The sequence below is a fragment of the Lathyrus oleraceus genome, chromosome 2, assembly GCF_024323335.1.
Source record: "Lathyrus oleraceus cultivar Zhongwan6 chromosome 2, CAAS_Psat_ZW6_1.0, whole genome shotgun sequence".
NCBI classification, from domain to species: Eukaryota; Viridiplantae; Streptophyta; class Magnoliopsida; order Fabales; family Fabaceae; genus Lathyrus; species Lathyrus oleraceus.
In genome coordinates this window covers 25,500,785-25,507,488 of record NC_066580.1, presented here as the reverse complement: position 1 = coordinate 25,507,488, position 6,704 = coordinate 25,500,785, and positions in this window count along the sequence as shown.

The following is a 6,704-nucleotide window of genomic DNA, read 5'->3' as shown; positions in this document are numbered from 1 at the left end:
ACTTCACCTACCCTCTCGAAAATCTGATAAGGACCAATGAAACGCGGCGTCAACTTACGCGACTTCAAAGCTATACCAACACCCGTTATTGGCGTAACTCGAAGAAACACATGCTCATCTTTCTCAAACTCCAGAGCTTTCCTCCTCTTATCATGATAACTCTTTTGACGACTCTGAGAAGCCTTCATCTTCTCTTGAATCATCTTAATCTTATCCGTAGTCTCTTGAATCAACTCGGGTCCAACCACATCACTCTCTCCCGATTCGTACCAACATAAAGGAGTTCTACACCTTCTACCATAAAGAGCCTTAAAAGGTGTCATTCCAATACTCGAATGGAAACTGTTGTTATACGTAAACTCGATCAAAGGCAAGAAATTATCCCAATTTCCTCCTTGTTCCAAAACACAAGACCTCAAAAGATCTTCAAGTGACTGAATAGTCCTCTCCGTTTGACCATCAGTTTGCGGATGATATGCCGAACTCAAACGCAACTTCATACCCAAAGCACTTTGCAAACCTTCCCAAAATCTCGAAGTGAACCTTAAATCTCTATCCGAAACAATACTCGACGGAATACCATGCAAACACACGATCCTCTCGATGTACAACTTAGCAAGTCTCTCCATCGAATAATCCATCCTCATCGGAATAAAATGAGCACATTTCGTCAACCTGTCCACAACAACTTAAATCACCTCACAATTACTCAATGTTCTCGGCAAGCCCGAAACAAAATCCATAGAGATACTATCCCACTTCCACTCGGGAATAGATAACGGTTGCATCAAACCAGGCGGCTTTTGATGTTCAATCTTTGACTTTTGACAAGTCAAACATGAATACACAAATTCCGCTACATCCTTCTTCATACCTTGCCACCAAAACATCTTTCTCAAGTCTTGATACATTTTAGTAGCACCAGGATGAATACTCAAACCACTTCTATGCCCTTCCTCAAGAATCCTCTTTCTCAAATCCTCAACATCCGAAACACAAACTCGATCACGACACCTCATGATACCATTCTCATCAATCCGGAAGTCACCATCTTTGCCTTGATTAATCAATGTCATAACATCGACTAATTTCAAATCTGACTTCTGACCTTCTCTAATCTCGTCAAGAATGCCACACGTAAGCTTCAACATACCAAGCTTAACACACGAAGACGTCGCTTCACAAACCAAACTCAAATCTCTAAATTGCTCCAACAATTCAAACTCTCGAATCACCAACATAGACATGTGCAATGACTTCCTACTCAATGCATCGGCTACAACATTCGCCTTTCCCGGATGATAATTCAAACCAAAATCATAATCTTTCAAGAATTCCAACCATCTCCTTTGCCTCATATTCAATTCTTTCTGATCGAACAAGTACTTCAAACTCTTGTGATCACTAAACACATCAAATCGCGATCCAAACAAATAATGTCTCCAAAGCTTCAACACAAACACAACGACGGCCAACTCTAAATCATGCGTCGGATAATTTCTCTCATGAACTTTAAGTTGCCTTGAAGCATAAGCTACCACTTGCCCTTTTTGCATCAAAACACCTCCCAAACCCAACAAAGAAGCATCACAATACACAACGAAAGTTTCTAACGGATCCAGTAAAATTAAAATAGGAGCCGTAGTCAATCTTCTCTTAAGCTCTTGAAAATTTGCTTCACACTGCGAAGTCCAAATGAAAGCTTGACCTTTCCTAGTCAACTGCGTCAATGTAACGACAACTTAGAAAATCCTTCAATGAACTTCCTATAATAACCAGCCAAACCAAGGAAACTTCTAATCTCAGCAACAGACTTAGGAGCTTCCCATTGAGATACAGCTTCAATCTTCGTAGGATCCACAGAAATACCACCACTCGAAATCACATGTCCAAGAAAACTTACTTCACTCCACCAAAACTCACATTTAGAGAGTTTAGCAAACAGCTTCTTCTCTTTCAACAGCGATAACACAACCTTCAAATGCTCTGCATGATCCTCTTCGCTCTTAGAATAAATCAATATATCATCGATGAACACAACAACAAACTTATCCAGATAATCATGAAAAATTCTATTCATATACTCCATAAATACACCAGGTGCATTAGTCACACCAAAAGGCATCATGGAGTACTCGTAGTGACCATACCTTGTCCGAAAAGCAGTCTTTTGAATATCCTCAGCCTTTACACGAATCTGATGATACCCAAACCTCAAATCAATCTTGCTAAACACACAATGTGAATCCAACGTTTCACCGCTTTCCGATTCAATATCTAGAATCCAAGCCACGCTTCCGATCCGGACAAGATCAAAGCCACTACGTCTATTTCCAATTAAGGATCAACGTCTGCTACGCCTATTTCCATTCAAGGATCAACGTCTATTACCACATGAACCCACAGTTTCACCGCTTCCACCATGAAGCCGACCATGCCATGAATGAATGTACAAATACCAACACATATGCAATTAAGATCATCTCTACCATCTTAACATTCCACATATCACCATAACTCAACTCTATGAATTATCCACCAATGGTACATATACACATTCATAACAATATATCATTCACAAATATAGGCTAGTTATCAAATACGCACACTTAGATTTCATTTCAAACTGAATACAACCTTTAAAATCTCACTTTTTCATTTTTCAACAGTGTTAACCGGTTAACGCATTTAGGTAACCGGTTAACGCGAAATAGAATGCAATTCTTGGCAGATTTTTAAGTAAGTAACCGGTTAACGCTTTTGGTTAATCGGTTAACGCGGAACAGAACGCAGTTTCTGAGCAGGTTTTCAACAAGTAACCGGTTAACGCTTTTGGTTAACCGGTTAACACAAAACAGAAGGCAGTTTCTGGGTAGATTTTTAACAAGTAACCGGTTAACGCTTTTGGTTAACCGGTTAACACCAAAACAGAATGCAGAATTTTCTGCATTCTTTATCGTTGGAGGCCTTTCGGACCTCCGATGTCGACCCCGTAAAAAGCCGAACGCTCAGAAAATTATAACTCATACAATACTCTAAGTATATAAAGTTAATTTGCAGTTTTAACACAATTAAATCACCACAAATCAAGAATACTCATCAAAACCGAACAATTCCAAAAACCATGAAATTTAGGGATTTCGACATAAACATATTTCAACTCATTGACTCAATCATACTAACCCATAATAATAAGGATTCTCCCCCTTACCTCTTCAATTTTCTGGAAACCTTAGCTTCTCTCTTGTTCTTCCCCTCTTCTCCTTACTTTTCCTCTTTTCTTTCTTTGTTGCCGTCAAATGCTCAAAATGAATCCTACTTCCCACTCTCCTCTTACTATTATAGTATTTATATTTGGGCTTAAAGAATGATACCTCTAATTTAATTAATAGGCCCAATAAGACCTAATATTATAATATCTCTATTTAATTCAAATAAATTAAACCAACACAATATACACCAAGTTAATTAATTCAATTATTCATTATATCTCATATCAACTAAATAATTGATTAACACACCAAGTTAATTAATACAATCAATTATTCAATTATATCTCATATCAATTAAATAATTAATTAACACACCAAATTAATTAATATAATCAATTATTATACTACCTAACAACTCATTAATTAATTAACACTCCAAATAAATAAAATATAATATAATAATAATAATAATATAAGAAATAAATACTAAAATTGGGTTGTTACACACACTTCACATCTTGAACACTTTACACTAACTACACTTCACATTAGGAACCAAAGGTTCTTCTTGTTTCTTTATCGTATAAACTGCAGACGCGTTGGCCAAAAGTTGTTTTTGTTTCTTTGTCCGACTAATTGTCGATGCAGGTTGATTTGATTATAAGCGTGCGTGTGTGCATGTTGCCTCAAGTTCACCTACCGTTGTCGTAATATACTTCATGAAAGAATGAAGATGCAATGTAATCCGCACATAGCGGATTGATACAATCTGTCCCACCAGAGCTTTGAGATGTTATATATCAACTTGGTGGAGTACACAACAAGGAAGTTGAATTAGGCCAACTCAATAGGACGCTCTATGAGGCTCAAACCCACCACAACCACAACTGAAGATGATATCAGTAGTCCAACGAAGTCTAACGATTAAGATATGTCACAACGAATTTACTTTAATTTTAGTATATTACTTCAAACAATTAATTTCCAACTCTTGCACGATATATGCACACGGCTTTTTGATTAATAGACAATGATATAGACGTACGTGCATTACTACCCAATGACAACAAAGTCAACTCCCTCGCTTAGCTCTTCGGTTGGGACGTTGAGGGACCGAATAATTAGGAGTAAAAAAATGGAGAAAATTGATGAATTTGGATGGATCAAATTAAACCATTAATCTATCCACTAAAATTTCTCTTATAAAATTCAATTGAGTCCATCCATCAATGATTAAATCCATTTCAAACCATCTATTAACATTTTTTCATTAGATGGATATCTATCAGTCCATGAAATTAATTTTTTCAGCAATCTGGGAGTCACAACCCTCATTTTCAGCAATCTGAGAGCAAACTGGGACCCCTCCAAGCTCATATGCTTGGATGAGTGAGAATCTTTGGTCGACACTCTTTGGCGCGTTAACTTCTCGATTAGCCACCTAATCATCAGGCTATTCCACCACATTTACCTTTATCCAAGGACTACATCCTTTGTCTATGGACGTGAATATGTACGTTTTGATTAACAACTCATTCTTAGAGATGATAGGATGTAGATAAGACCAGATACACAAAAAAGATAAAGCATGATCAAAGCTAAACCTTAGAGATTCACCCATCATTTGCAACACCAACACATAGGAAAACACATAAAATCCAAAATGATTATGTTCACAAGACAACTATGTTTTGAAACCAATCACGAGTGTAACATATTTTCACAGACGAAAGGAGCAGATTGGACTTGAGCCACCTGTTGGGTACCTATATTCACCGCTTTCAGCTTCTTTTTGACTTATGCAGCAATAGTATCTTCTATACGGATTCTATTAGTTTCAAGATTCAGATCGATAACTCCTTCAGGTTTACTTACACATCTGTCGTACAACTCTAAGTGCTCATTAGCAGTAATTGCTTCAATGATCTTTTTGATACCGGTGGCTGTTGAGAAATTAGTTGAGCCACCGACTACGGTATCAATCAACAGTTTGGTCTTTATTTTGAGACCATTTACAAACATTTGCATCTGTTCTGTTGGATCCATATTATGAGTTGGGCAAGCTACCAAGACCCTTTTGAATCTCTTGTAGGCATCTCTCAAAGATTCATCCTCTTTCTTCTTAAAGTTCAGTATTTCATACCTTTTTCTCAGGAACACCGATGCTGGAAAATACTCATTCAGGGAAGCCTTTTCCATCTCTTCCCATGATGTAATGCTACCGGATGGGAGAGAATAGAACCATTATTCATCTTCTTCCGCTAAGGTGGACGGGAACATTCTTAACTTCTTTGCTTCCTCCGTGTGACCATCAATTTTTAGAGTGTCGCTCATGGTCAGAAATCTCTGCAAATGCTTGTTTGCATCTTCATTTACCTTTCCAGTGAAATGCTTTCTTTCAAGTTGATTAATAGTACTAGGATGTAGCTGAAAATTAGCCACATTCACTGGTTGGTTGACAATTGTTAATCTTTCGGTTGGTGCATTTGTGCTTCCGTAGTCACCCAACAGTCTTTCTGGTGGCGGTGGGTTCTCCCCCATTATTTCGATCTCTCTCTCCGAACCTGAATCTGAACCTGAATGAATGGAAAGTTATTCTTCTTCTGATTCCAGTCTTGCTAATCTAGCTTGTCTGAGTCTTGCACGCAAAGTTCTTTCGATTTCTACGTCAAAAGGAAAATCATTTGAGGTCTTACCTCGCATACAAATATAAGACACAAATTAGCTGATAATGATCGAAATAAATAACTAAAAGAATAGAGAATAAATTTTAGTTGTAGAGCAACAAAATTTCAATTGAATTAAATTTAAACTTTATATTTGGCTGTCCCCGACAACGACACAAAAAACTTGATCAGTAAAATAACAAATGTACTATTTTGCCAATGTAGTAATAATAGGGAAGTTTCCCAAATATCGATCTCGAGGACAGCGCAGTAATATTAGTTTAAATCGTGATTCAATTAAACAAAAACAAGAGTTTTACGGTTTGGAATAAATCCACACTATAATTGAATTAAACATAATGCAAAATAAAGCTTTTACACAAATATGAGAATTATACCAAGGTACAACGTGTGATTATTTCCTGCAATGACCTTGAATGTATATCTCCTCAACCAATTCAAATATTCAATTACCAGATCTTAAAATTGTTTCCTCCCAAAACCTTAGAGGAAAACCTTTGGTCATTCATTCTAATACCTAAGTCCTTAGGAAAATATGAAGAAACCAAGCTTTATGAAATAACAAGATATAACCGATGACCATAAGATATTCCTAGTCCTAGGTGATATCTACTACAGCTTAACTGTGCAAAAACCTTAACAATTGTGATCCCATAATTTGTTAACCATATAACAATCCTTATTTTCCTGATAACGAAAGCATTAAAAATATTGCACAGCTAAATTGAATAACAAACATAACATTGAAGGAATTAAGAATTCAAAGTCATTACATGATCTAATCAGGGACACCCCTTGGCATTGA